This window comes from Protopterus annectens, chromosome 9.part0 (assembly GCF_019279795.1).
Source record: "Protopterus annectens isolate FY-2018-M chromosome 9.part0, PAN1.0, whole genome shotgun sequence".
Taxonomy (NCBI): Eukaryota; Metazoa; Chordata; order Ceratodontiformes; family Protopteridae; genus Protopterus; species Protopterus annectens.
The window spans coordinates 1,132,709,483-1,132,723,717 of NC_056743.1; positions in this window are offsets into that span (position 1 = coordinate 1,132,709,483).

Consider the following 14,235-nt stretch of genomic DNA (forward strand, 5'->3'; position numbering starts at 1 on the left):
TGGACATCAGCAATCAATCTAGGTATTTAATATACATTTTCCATTTGTTTAAATGTATGTTGTGTGTCTTCTACAACACCCTGTGTGCTTTACACGTGTTTGCATTGTGTCAACTTGATGTCTCCTGTTTTACCCTGATGTGGTCCCAGGTTGTCCATCTCCCTCCCACCTTATTATTTCCCTAGTATTTTTTGCAGATGTTTTTGTCTTTGTTGAAACTACTACCCATTGCTCTGTCTTACATTGACAGTAAACATGTGCCAAATGTATGGCCGTTTTACAGTGCAGAACATGCACACAAGTTGTTAGCTAATGTCTGCAATACGTCATTGTTTTCATTCTACTTGAATGTTACCCAGTGTAGTTTTCTAGAAATATACCACCATGTGCAGAACCTGCTATATTCATGTTTCTGTACTGTTAGCTATTTTAACATATTATTACGTCATTGGTGTATGTATGTCTATTGGAAAACTAAAAAAAATGTTCAAAGGTATCCAAAGTTGGTGGATTTGTTGCTTTTTGGATACTTTTGAGCATATATTTAGTTTTGGAGTTGTTTTGTTGTTTTTCTGCTTTTTCCACATGAATGTGCGTATGTATGTCTATTGACCTTGCTTACATGTACAGTCCATTTATGCCACTCACAGACATACATACATATCTACACCTTTGTGTTGCCTTTGACATGGCATATGTGTGTAACACATGCACATTCCATTATGCATCAGTTTGTGTTGCATGCACCTATTTATGTATGTAGCAGACTTTGTTGCTTTTCTGCAGTACTTCTGTTTGGCACTGTGCTTTTTGTTTGCCTTTCACATGCATGGTTGTGGGTTGGGTTCTGACCTCTGTAGTTATCTACCATTTGTTGACCTGCATTTGCTTTTCCTGTGATGTTGCTTGGTTTACACCTACACTGCTGCAGACTATTTGGATATGCATTTATTCATAGAGTTTGTACTGTGATCCTTATTTATTACACTACAGCACACATTTAACATTGGTCATACACATGCAGGTATGATTGCTACATGTAGTAACATGATTACATAGGTAGATTTGTTTTTCTGCATTTCACCATGGCTGGTATGCATTCCCACTCTGTTTGTGAACTTTCCATTACCAGTGTTATGCAGTGTACTGTCTATGTAGCTTACCTTTCCTTACTGTTTTTCCAGCCTTTTCTCTCTTGTGTTGTGCGATTTGTTCTATTGGTATATCTGCTGTGGTAACCTTCACCTCCTCTGTTCTTATGTTTCCCTTTTCTTCCATCCTTTAAAAAAACAGAAAAAACAGGGCCTATTCTTACCCCATAAAAAAAAATGCCCATGCCCCTCTGACTTTCCCTCAGATTTTCCTATTCTAACAACCTTCTTGTTTGCCCCTCTTCTTCGATGAAAAATCAAAATACTGGACTAAAGAAACACTAGTAACATAATGTTTTAAACACAAAGCTTTCGGGAAGTACCCTTCATCAGTGTAAAAGCAGCAATAGTGTGACAGATTCATTAAATAGTGTTAAATCACATGACACAGCTTCATAATTAATGTTGTTGTGTCTTTCGGCTTTTCCCTGTTAGGGGTCATCACAGCAGAACTCCGGTCTGCTAATGATTGGCAGAAGATTTTTACGTGCCGAGTTGCCAGCCCTGAGGCACAACCTTCAACGAAGGTACGCCCCTTCACGCATGTCTCCACACAGAAGACGCTTTAGCTGAGAATTGAATGGACAACGTCTTGCTGTGAGGTGACAATGCTACCGCAGCACCACCACCACAGTCAGCTTCATAATTAATGATAATTGGCAATTATCAATGTTAAAATTTAAAGTCAGTATGTGACTAATACCTAAAATAATATAAATATGTTTCTATATAAAAAGTATACCTGTAAAACAAAACATGAAAATAGTTATTTCAATAGTTTCTGTTTAAATTTTAAAACAGGTTTCAGCCTGACAGTGGCATTAATTCCAGGTTTACTGTCAGCTTGTAAACAAACTATCCATTCATATTAATTTACCTCTACTAAGCTAGTTATATCACCACCCTTTATATTTTTGTGAACTACTTCTATAACCCTATACATAAACTCATGTTTTGAGCCACAGTCCATCACATGTTTTGCTAAGGCATTAGTACTAATATTTCTTCATATATCAGAATAGTGTTCAATAATTATGTCTTTCAGGCTTCTATTACTCTTGCCAACATAAAACTTTTCACATTTTTTACATGTTGCAAGATACACAATATTTGAAGTAATACATGTAGAAAAACATTTAAAAGTAAAACATCTTTTTTTCACAGGCTGAATAAAATCAGTATTAGCATATATTTACAACAAGTGCAATTGTAGCAGGGAAATGTACCATTTTTATTAGAAATCACTTTATTAATATTCCTGTTAATATCTTTATAGCATAAATGTTTCTTAAGACTTGGGCAGTTCATATAGGCAAAACCAAGATTAGTGCCAGTGATACTCTTGAGTTCTGGCAGGGCATCTAAGATGCCCCAGTTGTTAGAAATAATTATTTTAACAACATTGGTTCTTTTATTAAAACTAATGGTGTACCATAAAAAATATTTATTTTGTCATAGATAGGAATAGGATCACCATCCATAAAATATGGTTTAGCAAAAGTATTTCTACTACTCATGACATAAGCTCTAAGAGCATTTTGTACCATAATATCCATCTGTTCATTACATATACCATTATCAGTGTTTAATCTGCTAACCCTTAGCATTTGGCTGTTGGCTATACTTTTAAATATATGATTAGGTTGAATGCTATTTTTATGTAAATATCTATTTGCACTAACCTCCTTTCTGTAAATGCTGGTATTAATACCATTACCATCTTTCATTAATTTAACATCCAAAAACATATTTCATTCTGAAAAAAAATTCAGTGAGAACTTTAAAAAAGTAGCTGTATTATTCGAAAAACTCAACAAATTCAATCAATTGATGTAGTTCACCTTCCCAAATAAGGAAGATATCATCTACAAAATGTCTAAAGAAGGAGATGTGCATTCTACATAAAGCTGGACTGTTATAAGCAAACCATTCTTCCCATCTACATAAGTCAATATTTGCATAAGCATTTGCCACAGGGGTGTCCATTGCCACTCCTGAAACCTGATGGTATAGGTTATTATCAAATAAAAATATAATATTATCCAAAACTATTTCCAACAACTCACTCAAAGTCTCAATTTTCCTGCCACTCAATCCACTATGATCACATAAAAAGACTTGTATAGCATTGATACTAAAAGTGTTAGGAATTACAGTGAAAAGTGATGCTATGTCTAATTTTACAAAAATAAATTGCTCATGTTGTTTATTGTTATACAATAAATGTAATTGACTTAAAAAAATCACTGGTATCCCAAATATAGCTTTTCACAGTATTTAAATATTTACTTAAGATGGACTGTAAGAATAGGGCGATGGATTCTGTAATCCAGCCATGACCAGAAACTATCAGCCTCATTGGTGGGTGGTATAGGTCCTTATGAATTTTTGGTAGGCTGTATAGTATTGGAATAATAGAGCATGGTGTATTAAAATAATTAAATAGATCAAGTGAAATACATTATAAATCTGTAGCTCATAGACAGACATATTAACCTGTTGTAAATACTTAGAAACATCAGAGTTATTGACTTATTTTAAAAAAATTGTTTCATCCTCTAAGAACTCATTCAGTAACAACATATAATCTTTCTTAAACATGATTACAACTGGCCCACTCTTATCAGCTTGTTTGATTACTATATCAGTATAAGTCTGCCGATTCTGTAAATCATCAATCTTTTCAGTAGTCAAATTATGAAACTTATTAATATCACATTGTGTATATAGCTCTCTAAGTTGTCTTTCACAAATATTATAGAAAACAGTAATGACTGGATGACTGTTGGATATAAATATACTAGATATTTTACATATCTGAGCTTCCGGATATACTAGATTTTTTAAATATCTGAGATTCTGTAGTTACTGTATCTTTAAAAATCAGTTTCAAATTCAGATTTCTTACAAATAATTTTAAATCTGTTAATGCTTCTACTATTGTATCTGTATTCGCTGGAATTAACCTAAGTTCTTTCTCCAATAAGGAGATATCGGCAGAAGTAATATTAAATAAATTAATGACAGATTGTCTATAGTTTAATGAGAGTTCATTGACCTGCTCCATGTTTGCTGTCCTTTGTAAAATTTTGTATCTTTTCCTTCTTTTTTTCTTCCTATTTGTTCCTTGGGATGATTCATAGTCCATTTCTCGCTTCTCTCTGGTAAGTTTGGTAATATAGGTTGTCGAAAATCGTCCATTGCAGGTGTATTTCCAGATACCATAGCTGCATAGGAAATATAAGTATTATCAGAAGTAGCATTATTTGTGGCTATCGCAGGTGCACTCGCAGCTCCACAGGATTCAACATTCGAAGGACTGGAAGTAGCTTTATTCTGCAATGTAGTCATTGCTTCCGGTAGTGTAATGACATCCAAGGATCCAAAGTTTCTCACGTTTCAGATCTGGAGAACCTCTCATTAACAGACTTCTTTGTTTTATCCTTGGGCCAAGAAAATATATTCCCCATTTTAAAATCATCAATATCTCTCAGGGCCAAATGAATGTTTAACTACCTCAGACAGTATTGTTTTGCCAGGTGTAGCCTGAAGCCAGTATGATTCACTGGAGTGTATTAATCCATTGCATTAGTCAATCATTAAATTTGTTAATCTCCAAGACATTAGCTTAAAATACTTTAAACTTTATAATTATATATATATATATATATATATATATATATATATATATATATATATATATATATATATATATAATTATATTATACACACACACCCCTCAAGTTACCTTGCATTTTGCTACTTTAGGTACAGAAACCAAGACTGCGAAGTGTGTAAGCATTTATTCTTACAGGAAAAAGTACATTTGCTAGCATTCTCTCTTTCACTATGCTCAAAACCACAAAAACTGGTATTTTAAATACACTTGCTTCCCTGTTTGCCAACAAGCTATCACTATGAGAGTCCAACCAAAACAAAAATGAAGTGTAGAAGAAAATATTTCAATGCCTTGGCTATATGACAGCTTACTTAATATCTAGATGGGAAGCAAAGGCTGTGATGCATCAAAAAAATAATTACTGGAATGCCAGTCAAAAAAAATAAAGTATATAAAAAACAAGCAGCCAACAAAATCCTTTCTGAATACACAAAATCAACAGTATAAAAATGACAGAAAACCAGAACATTCTGCAAAACAAAGGACAGATTAAAAGCCATGACTGTACTTGTGTCTACCTTGGATACTCTAAGTGCTCCTTGCCTGGACACATCTAAAGTCACGACATGGGGGTACAAGTTACAAGTATGTCGCAATTTGAAACGTCTCCAGCTGATGGCCCTGAGCCCCTGACACATTTCATATACTCTCAACCTCAGAGCAAGAAATCTGGATAAGGCCATAAATAAAAGTAGGACAAAGGTCCAAAAATAGACCATTTTTAAATGCTGCTCTTACAAACTTAGAAAGAGCAGTAGGTCTTGCATCAGTATGAAATCTGAAACTCAAAAACATCTGTCAGTGAACCTAAGAATATTGTAGAAATGCTCATCACTGTTGCTTAGTTTTCCAACTTGTAAACACAGCATTTATACCTACTCTGTCTGTGCATATCAGGTATCCAATGTGCTCCATCTTACTTCTCACAAATACACAAGTCCTGCCAAACCACAGAGTGATGGTTTAAAGTGAGCAAATGACAAGAGTTATTCACCCTGGCAACCATAACCCCCATCCATAAGTTGCAGTCTGACATCTGATGGCTGTATAATATTATTTCATAGCCACAATCCACTCAAACAATTGACCACACGTTTCCAGGTTGTGCCATGCAAATTACAAAGCTAGAAACATTGCCAAAATATCTGGTTTGCCACTGCCAGCATAATTTTAAATAATAATACATATCTTATTACACTATTCCTGTCATCTCAGCTGTCCTCACAAATCAAATAGACAATATCTGGTTGATGACTGCTAGCATCATTGCAAGGATAATAACAAAATCTGTCTTTCCAGTTTCCACATCATTCCATTCATCTCAACATACACTAGTCTGGGAGCTGTGCATCCACAAGGTTAATGACACAATCTAGCAATTGGTTATGTTTTAAAAAAGGAGTTTTTACAGTATTTCTGACCAAAAAGAAAAGTTAACTTCAGTGGTTCACTTTCTTCATCTGCATCCTGCCTTTGCTCCCCACAAAATGTGATTCATGAAAACTGACTGACATTAACTCATATGAAAAATGCCTGCCAGTAAGAAACAGTACATTTGTTTAAAACACAGTATGGAGAAGATTATATGTCAAAAGGAAAACAACTTTTTCTATTTTTTTTTTTAATGAGAGTGAGTTTACTACATAGCTCTCAACCTTTCATCTCCAAAATGAGGAACAGTCACCTTCATAAGGTGGAACAAATGGGCAAAATGTGGAACACATACTAATGTGGCTTACTAACAACTTCAACTAGGAAGGTCATAGGATGGTTAAAATATGCTGGTTTTAACTTATAAAGAAGATCCTTTAATGAATTAATATGATTAATTTCTATTTGCCATGGATTTCACTTAAAAAAATTCTCACTGAATGTGTGACACTGACAGACTCTTTCAATGTGGAACTGTGAGGAAGATGAACTTTTTAAGACCCCAAATGAGGTATGTTCCTCGTAATGAGGTACACTTGAGAGATATGATTTACTACGCTGTTTTAAACAAAAAATAACGCTTTCTCGTGGGTTTACAATAAATTGCGTTTCAAAGACTTCACAATGGCTTTGCAGCGTTTTTAGTGTTAAATTCTACCAGTTGCTTAGTTATACAACAACACAAAGATGCTTAACATGTACATACAACACAGACCGTTTTATGACAAAGTTATTTCTGTATTTTCTTAATGTAGTACAAACTTTTAATTTTGTTTTGAACTTTCTGAAAGTCAATAATTTTGGCTCAATATTTAGCTGTTTGACCTTCTCATCTATCAATAATGTGAACTAGATGTGTATAAAGTACGGCTGTTTCAGTGCAATGTGACATGAATTGTAGCCAAGTTACTTGCAAATGTAGCCTTGTGTTTAAACAACCTTAATTAACATTAAGACATCCTCCAGAAATATCTAACTCTGAATTTTTTGAATTACAATCTTATAATCTTACATTTAATCAATTTTAGCAATGTCCACATAGACACAATAAAAAAGAAAGGCAATCTGCTCAGCTTATTGACATATCATGCCTTTTTATCCCAGTCTGTTATAGGAAATTACACACACACACACACACACACACACACACACACACACACACACACACACACACACACACACACACACAAAACTTCGTAGCGAAGGATTACCATGTGATCTCCTTTTAAAATATTCTATAGCATACTTGTCTAAAATGTAGTTCTAGTGCAGACTCTGTACAGGCTCGTTGAATCAATCATCCAGGTAAAGGATCTACAAAAAGTATCCAACATACATGGTACACCATGCCCATCAACCAAATGACAAATAGACTCATCAATAACTTTCAAAAGCATGTGTACGCCTTGTACTTATTTCACAGTAAAACTGCCCTAGCAACACCAGCCAGCCAGGATATAAACAAACAGGTATGTGACAAAACAAACATTACAGGTAATATTAGCTCTGTATAAAGTTCCTCACATGGTAGTTTAAAGGTATCGTAGGCAGCAAGCATTTACAGTGATATTCTGGCAAAGTGAACAGGAAGCCAGTCATGACACCATAATCTAAATTAATACCCAATGGCAATAGTTTCATTTTCAGCTGAAATGCTTCAGGTATAAATAATTCAGTGTGATTTAATCAATGCATAGTTATTCAAAACAAAAAAAGGTTTAAACCCTTGTAAGTGAAACACTAAAAGTCACAACAAACAAAAACACTGGCCCATGTACTTTGGGACTAAGGCGAGGGCATGTCTCTATGCCTTAAACTTAATATAAACAATCTTTTAGGTCATGCAAACTCAGAGAAAATGTAGACAGTTGAAAAAAAAAATCAGACCCTAAAGAAGGATACAGTCTGTGACCTTGGTAATGACAATGTATTGAAACTACATGCTAAATGACTATAAAATGAAATATAGGTTTATCATGGTGTTTCAAAGTTAACTTAATTTGCAGTAGTACTGTATAAATGATCGAGTAGTTTCCTGCAGAGATTTTCAAAAGTATTAATTGCAATATGATTGAATATTCATAGCAATATCTGTGCAACACCATTAAACTTTTTTAAATTTCTTAGAAAAAAAAATATATCACAATTCTGAGAAGCCACTGAAGCTCAGCATTTTGTGTTTGGTTTACCAAGTAAGAGAGTCCCTATTTAATTTACTTACTTAATTCTGCAGCACGCACCCTGTACTTTCTTTCTTCTTCTATCTTCTTCACTCCAAGTAAACAATAACCCGATAATCCCTCCAGGCTCCAAATAGAAATGAAAAAAAAAAAGACGATGATCACACAAGTAATTTTGGCAAAAAAAGAAAGCTCGATTCCTCATCGGATCCTAAACTAAACTGACTGATTCTCACTCTCTTCCCAGCTCATAAAGCCCGGGAAGAGAGCGACAACCAATCAGCAGCATTTAGGCTTTAGATCAGCAGGCAGATCATGACTGACATGCCTGCGGACGTCGCAGTCCAAGCCCCTTCCAAGTCTATGCGGTTTGGAACTGCTGCCGCATAGACTTCTGGGCATCACAATGATGCCTCAATTGCTCCTCCGGGCTGCAATGAAAACAAAAAAAAAAAAAAAAAAAAAGCTGTTTACAACCGCCGCGGTTAAGGTGCGCAATGCGCATGCGCGTCCTTTCGGGTCGCGGACTCGAAATTTAAAGTAAAATAAAGATTTCTTTTTTTTTTAATTTAATGATTAAATACACAAGACCAAAAACAACTGAGGGGGCTGCAGTCCGGCAGTCCGATGCCACGAGCCGCCCCTGGTTAATGGACATTTCAGAGATCACTTTTGGCAGGAAGGAAGGATTAGTTCTCAATGACACTCTATCTTTATGAAAGATTAATTAAGGCTGTTTGATGCATAGAGCTTGAAGTTCAGAGATATGTCTGGCAGAAGTAATGGCGACCAGGAACAAAGTTTTCCAAGAAAGAAACTTGAGGTTGCATGAAAAAATGGTTCAAAAGGAGCCGTAGTCAATGCTTGCAGGACTAAAGGCAGATCCCATGGCTGGCTAGGTTCTCTAAAAGGGGGTTTCAAATGATTTATGCCTTTTAGAAAAGTCTTGCATAATTTGTGTGGCATAAAAGAGTCATGGACACCATTGTGAAAATTAGATATCGTGGCCAAATGAACTCGAATGGTAGAAACAGATAGGCCAGATTGGAATAAACTGGACAGGTACTCCAGTACTACCAGCACTGCCGCTGAAAAAGGGTTTCTCTATTTTTCCTTCAGCCAAATGGTAAAACTTTTCCACTTGCTGAGATAAGTAGTTCTGGTGGAAGACTTATGAGACACAATATGAATGTCACGTACTGGGAAAGAAAGATCATTGTGCCTGGCAATCACTGGAAGTGGAGGAACCAAGCTGTGAGCTTTAGGCTGTTCAGGTTGGGTGAATCAGGTTCTGTGGATGGCAGATCAAATTCGGAGTTGGATCGAGAATCCATGGTTGATCTAGCAGTTGAGGCCATAAGAAGGGGAACCATATTTGTCGAGGCCAATATGGCGCAATGAGGATTATCTTGCTCTTCAACCGGCAGGCTTTCTTCAGGAACTGGGAAATGAGAGGGAGAGGGGGAAAGGCATAAAGCAGACCCGAGGGCCAATCGTGGACTAGATGGTTCCTGGGTGACTGTCCCCGAAGGGGAATCAGGGCAAAGTAATTGCTGCACTTGTAGTTGGTTGGGGATGCAAAAAGGTTGCAGCAAGGGAAACACCAGCAGTTGAAAATCTCCGCCACTATAAGAGGATTCAGAGACCACTCATGTGGTTGCAGAATGCACCTGCTCAATCTGTCTGCTATCACGTTGGAACTCCCGGGAATGTGCATTGCTAAAAGAAAGAGGTTGGTAGCCATCACCCATTGTCATATCCTCATGGCCTCCCGACAAAGTGGGTAGGATTTGGTCCCGCCTTGTTTGTCGATGTACCAGACTACAGCCATGTTGTCCGATTGTATTGCAATAGTCCCAGATGGAAGGAGGGGATGAAATTCTTGCAGTTCTAGAAGCATCGCCCTCAGTTCTAGGACATTTATATGCAGATGAGCCTCTAGGTCCGACGACGTGCCTTGGACCGTCTTCCCCTGAAAAAGCCCCCCCCCACCCTATCAGGGAGGCATCTGTGGTCACTGTGGCTTTGGGCTGTTGGGGTGTGAAAGGGCGAGACCATTGTGATGGGTTCTGTGACATCCACCAAATCAAGTCTTGTTTGCATCTCTGAGTCACCTGAATCTGGGATGAGAGAGGAAACTGAAAAGGGTACCAGTGGGTGAGTAGTAACTATTGTAAAAGTCTCATGTGAAACCTCACGAGGGGGACAATGGTGATGGAAGCTGCCATGGAACCAACAGCTGAAGAACAGAATCTTTCCCTTGAGAGGACGGGTATGAGTTGTTGTTTTATCCTTAAGATTCTGTGCTCTGGGATCAATGCCATGCAGTTCTTTGTATCCAACAGGACTCCAATGAATTCTATGGATTGGGATGGAGATAGGTTGGATTTATACCTAACCTATACCTAACCTTTCTGAGGTGTGAAGAGAGTATGCCAAGGCTTTTTCCAATAGATGTCTGGTGGGGGCGGTGATGAGCCAGTTGTCTAGGTATGGAAACACCCGGAATCCTTGCAGTCGCAGGTGAGCTGTGACAACTGCCATGCACTTGGTGAACACTCTGGGGGCTGTAGAGAGTCCGAAGGGCAGTATTCAGAACTAGTAATGATTGAGGTACAGCAGTTTCTCTGACATTTAATAAAGATGAGTAAGCCTATGAAATGTTACTGCGTTGATTCTTGATTTAGGAATTTTAGGATTTGATTTTATCTCCAGTAGTCTTTGTTTGTCTTCTTTGTGACTTTGGCCATGTAATTTTACTGGGGCTGTCATATAAAGGGGCACTTGTGCCTATTCAGCTTTCCCAGCCTGTTAGCAATTTTGTTAAGCATTTCTGTCTTTTGAATTCCTACAGCCCTCACATAGCAGATAATTGGTGCTTCACTACATGCTATTTGACTATGAATCTCAGCAAGTCTCTTGTAATTTAATAGATTGCCAGATGTTTTTCATGAAGTTGACTTTCAAGGAAAGATTTTTTTTCTGCTCATACTAAGCTGTTTACCTTAAGTGTTTTGTTTTATTTAGCAAATGGTGTCAGAGTTTTTTCAGTAAAACTTAAAATAAATGTTTTGAATAGTATGCATATTGGCAGGTTTGAATGATGTTTTATGTTAATTTCAAATAGTCAAGTACCCCTACCTTACCAAGACCCCCATTTGACCATGATCTGGCTCTGTTCACCCCAGCTGATGTTTGTTTTCTTTAATACAAAGGGCATTTAGTTTCTTTGTGAAAGCACACATTTTTTCTATTGTCAGAAAGCATGTTTCAGCACTGCTGTTTCCTTGCTGTCAACTGTAATGCAGGCATTTTGAATCAAAATACAGATGAGATGTCCAACTAAGTGTGTGTGTGTGTTTGTGTGTGTGTGTGTGTGTGTGTGTGTGTGTGTGTGTGTGTGTGTGTGTGTGTGTGTGTGTGTGTGTATGTGTGTGTGTGTGTGAAATTCCACAGCCTGGTAGAGATTTCTGGTTTAAGTGACTTGCTCAGTGTCACAGATGGAGTATCAAACCCTGTACCCTTCAAACTGATGGTTTGAGGTTTCTTTTTAGGCCCAAGGTTTGATTCTCAGGTTGGAAAAGGAAATGGGCTAGGATTAAAATGGTCCACAAAGGCAGCAGTCCGAGTACTTTCCTATGAATCTATCACTTGTTAGCAAATGTGTTACATTTTATCCATCTGTTCCACATCGCCATTGCGCAAGATAGTGTAGTATTCCAAATTTTGGAGTTGGAAGGTTGACTATGACTGTATTTTCTTTAATTATTTTGTTTGTTGATGTTATGGATGCCACATTATCTATGATGTTGCAAGACTGCTCTTACCTGTATTGCTGGAATTTGGCTGGAGTTGCTTGTGTTTATTTTTTTTGGGGGGAGGGGGTGTTGCTTGCTCATCTGAGGTTTAGGACATTTGCCTCTTGAGTTGTTTCCTCTCAAACTGTCTAATGGTTGAAGAACAGGTATGTGGTAAAACAAGTATAAATTAACCTTTTAACCACTCTGAGTTTTCTCCCTAGTTGTTAGCAAATGTTCCCTATTTTGCCCATTTGTTTTACCTTATTTTGTATCGTATAGTATATTTTGAAGATGAAAAGTTCACTATGGCTGTAGTTTCTTTAATTCTTTTGCTTGTACTATGGATATTTTGGTAATATTAAACCATACTAAACTTCTTGAAAATAAAGAAGCCTCAACTTTAGAATTTAGGAGTATGTAGTTTTAATTAGCTCATCCCTTAAAACTACAAATTCTTAAATTCTCCTGCTGATACTTATTCATAAACAATTATAATAAAATTCAGCATATTGTAAATGCCATGTGCATGGACCCTGTACTAAAGTATTTGAAAGTTTTATTGGTAGAACTTCCTGGCCATGTGCATGGACCCTGTACTAAAGTATTTGAAAGTTTTATTGGTAGAACTTCCTGGCCATGTGCATGGACCCTGTACTAAAAGTATTTGATGGTTTTATTGGTAGGGCTTCCTGGCCGAGTGCGTGGACCCTGTACTAAAGTATTTGAAAGTTTTATTGGTAGAACTTCCTGGCCATGTGCATGGACCCTGTACTAAAGTATTTGAAAGTTTTATTGGTAGAACTTCCTGGCCATGTGCATGGACCCTGTACTAAAGTATTTGAAAGTTTTATTGGTAGGACTTCCTGGCCATGTGCATGGACCCTGTACTAAAGTATTTGAAAGTTTTATTGGTAGAACTTCCTGGCCATGTGCATGGACCCTGTACTAAAGTATTTGAAAGTTTTATTGGTAGAACTTCCTGGCCATGTGCATGGACCCTGTACTAAAGTATTTGAAAGTTTTATTGGTAGGACTTCCTGGCCATGTGCATGGACCCTGTACTAAAGTATTTGAAAGTTTTATTGGTAGAACTTCCTGGCCATGTGCATGGACCCTGTACTAAAGTATTTGAAAGTTTTATTGGTAGAACTTCCTGGCCATGTGCATGGACCCTGTACTAAAGTATTTGAAAGTTTTATTGGTAGAACTTCCTGGCCATGTGCATGGACCCTGTACTAAAGTATTTGAAAGTTTTATTGGTAGAACTTCCTGGCCATGTGCATGGACCCTGTACTAAAGTATTTGAAAGTTTTATTGGTAGAACTTCCTGGCCATGTGCATGGACCCTGTACTAAAGTATTTGAAAGTTTTATTGGTAGAACTTCCTGGCCATGTGCATGGACCCTGTACTAAAGTATTTGAAAGTTTTATTGGTAGAACTTCCTGGCCATGTGCATGGACCCTGTACTAAAGTATTTGAAAGTTTTATTGGTAGGACTTCCTGGCCATGTGCATGGACCCTGTACTAAAGTATTTGAAAGTTTTATTGGTAGAACTTCCTGGCCATGTGCATGGACCCTGTACTAAAGTATTTGAAAGTTTTATTGGTAGAACTTCCTGGCCATGTGCATGGACCCTGTACTAAAGTATTTGAAAGTTTTATTGGTAGAACTTCCTGGCCATGTGCATGGACCCTGTACTAAAGTATTTGAAAGTTTTATTGGTAGAACTTCCTGGCCATGTGCATGGACCCTGTACTAAAGTATTTGAAAGTTTTATTGGTAGAACTTCCTGGCCATGTGCATGGACCCTGTACTAAAGTATTTGAAAGTTTTATTGGTAGGACTTCCTGGCCATGTGCATGGACCCTGTACTAAAGTATTTGAAAGTTTTATTGGTAGAACTTCCTGGCCATGTGCATGGACCCTGTACTAAAGTATTTGAAAGTTTTATTGGTAGAACTTCCTGGCCATGTGCATGGACCCTGTACTAAA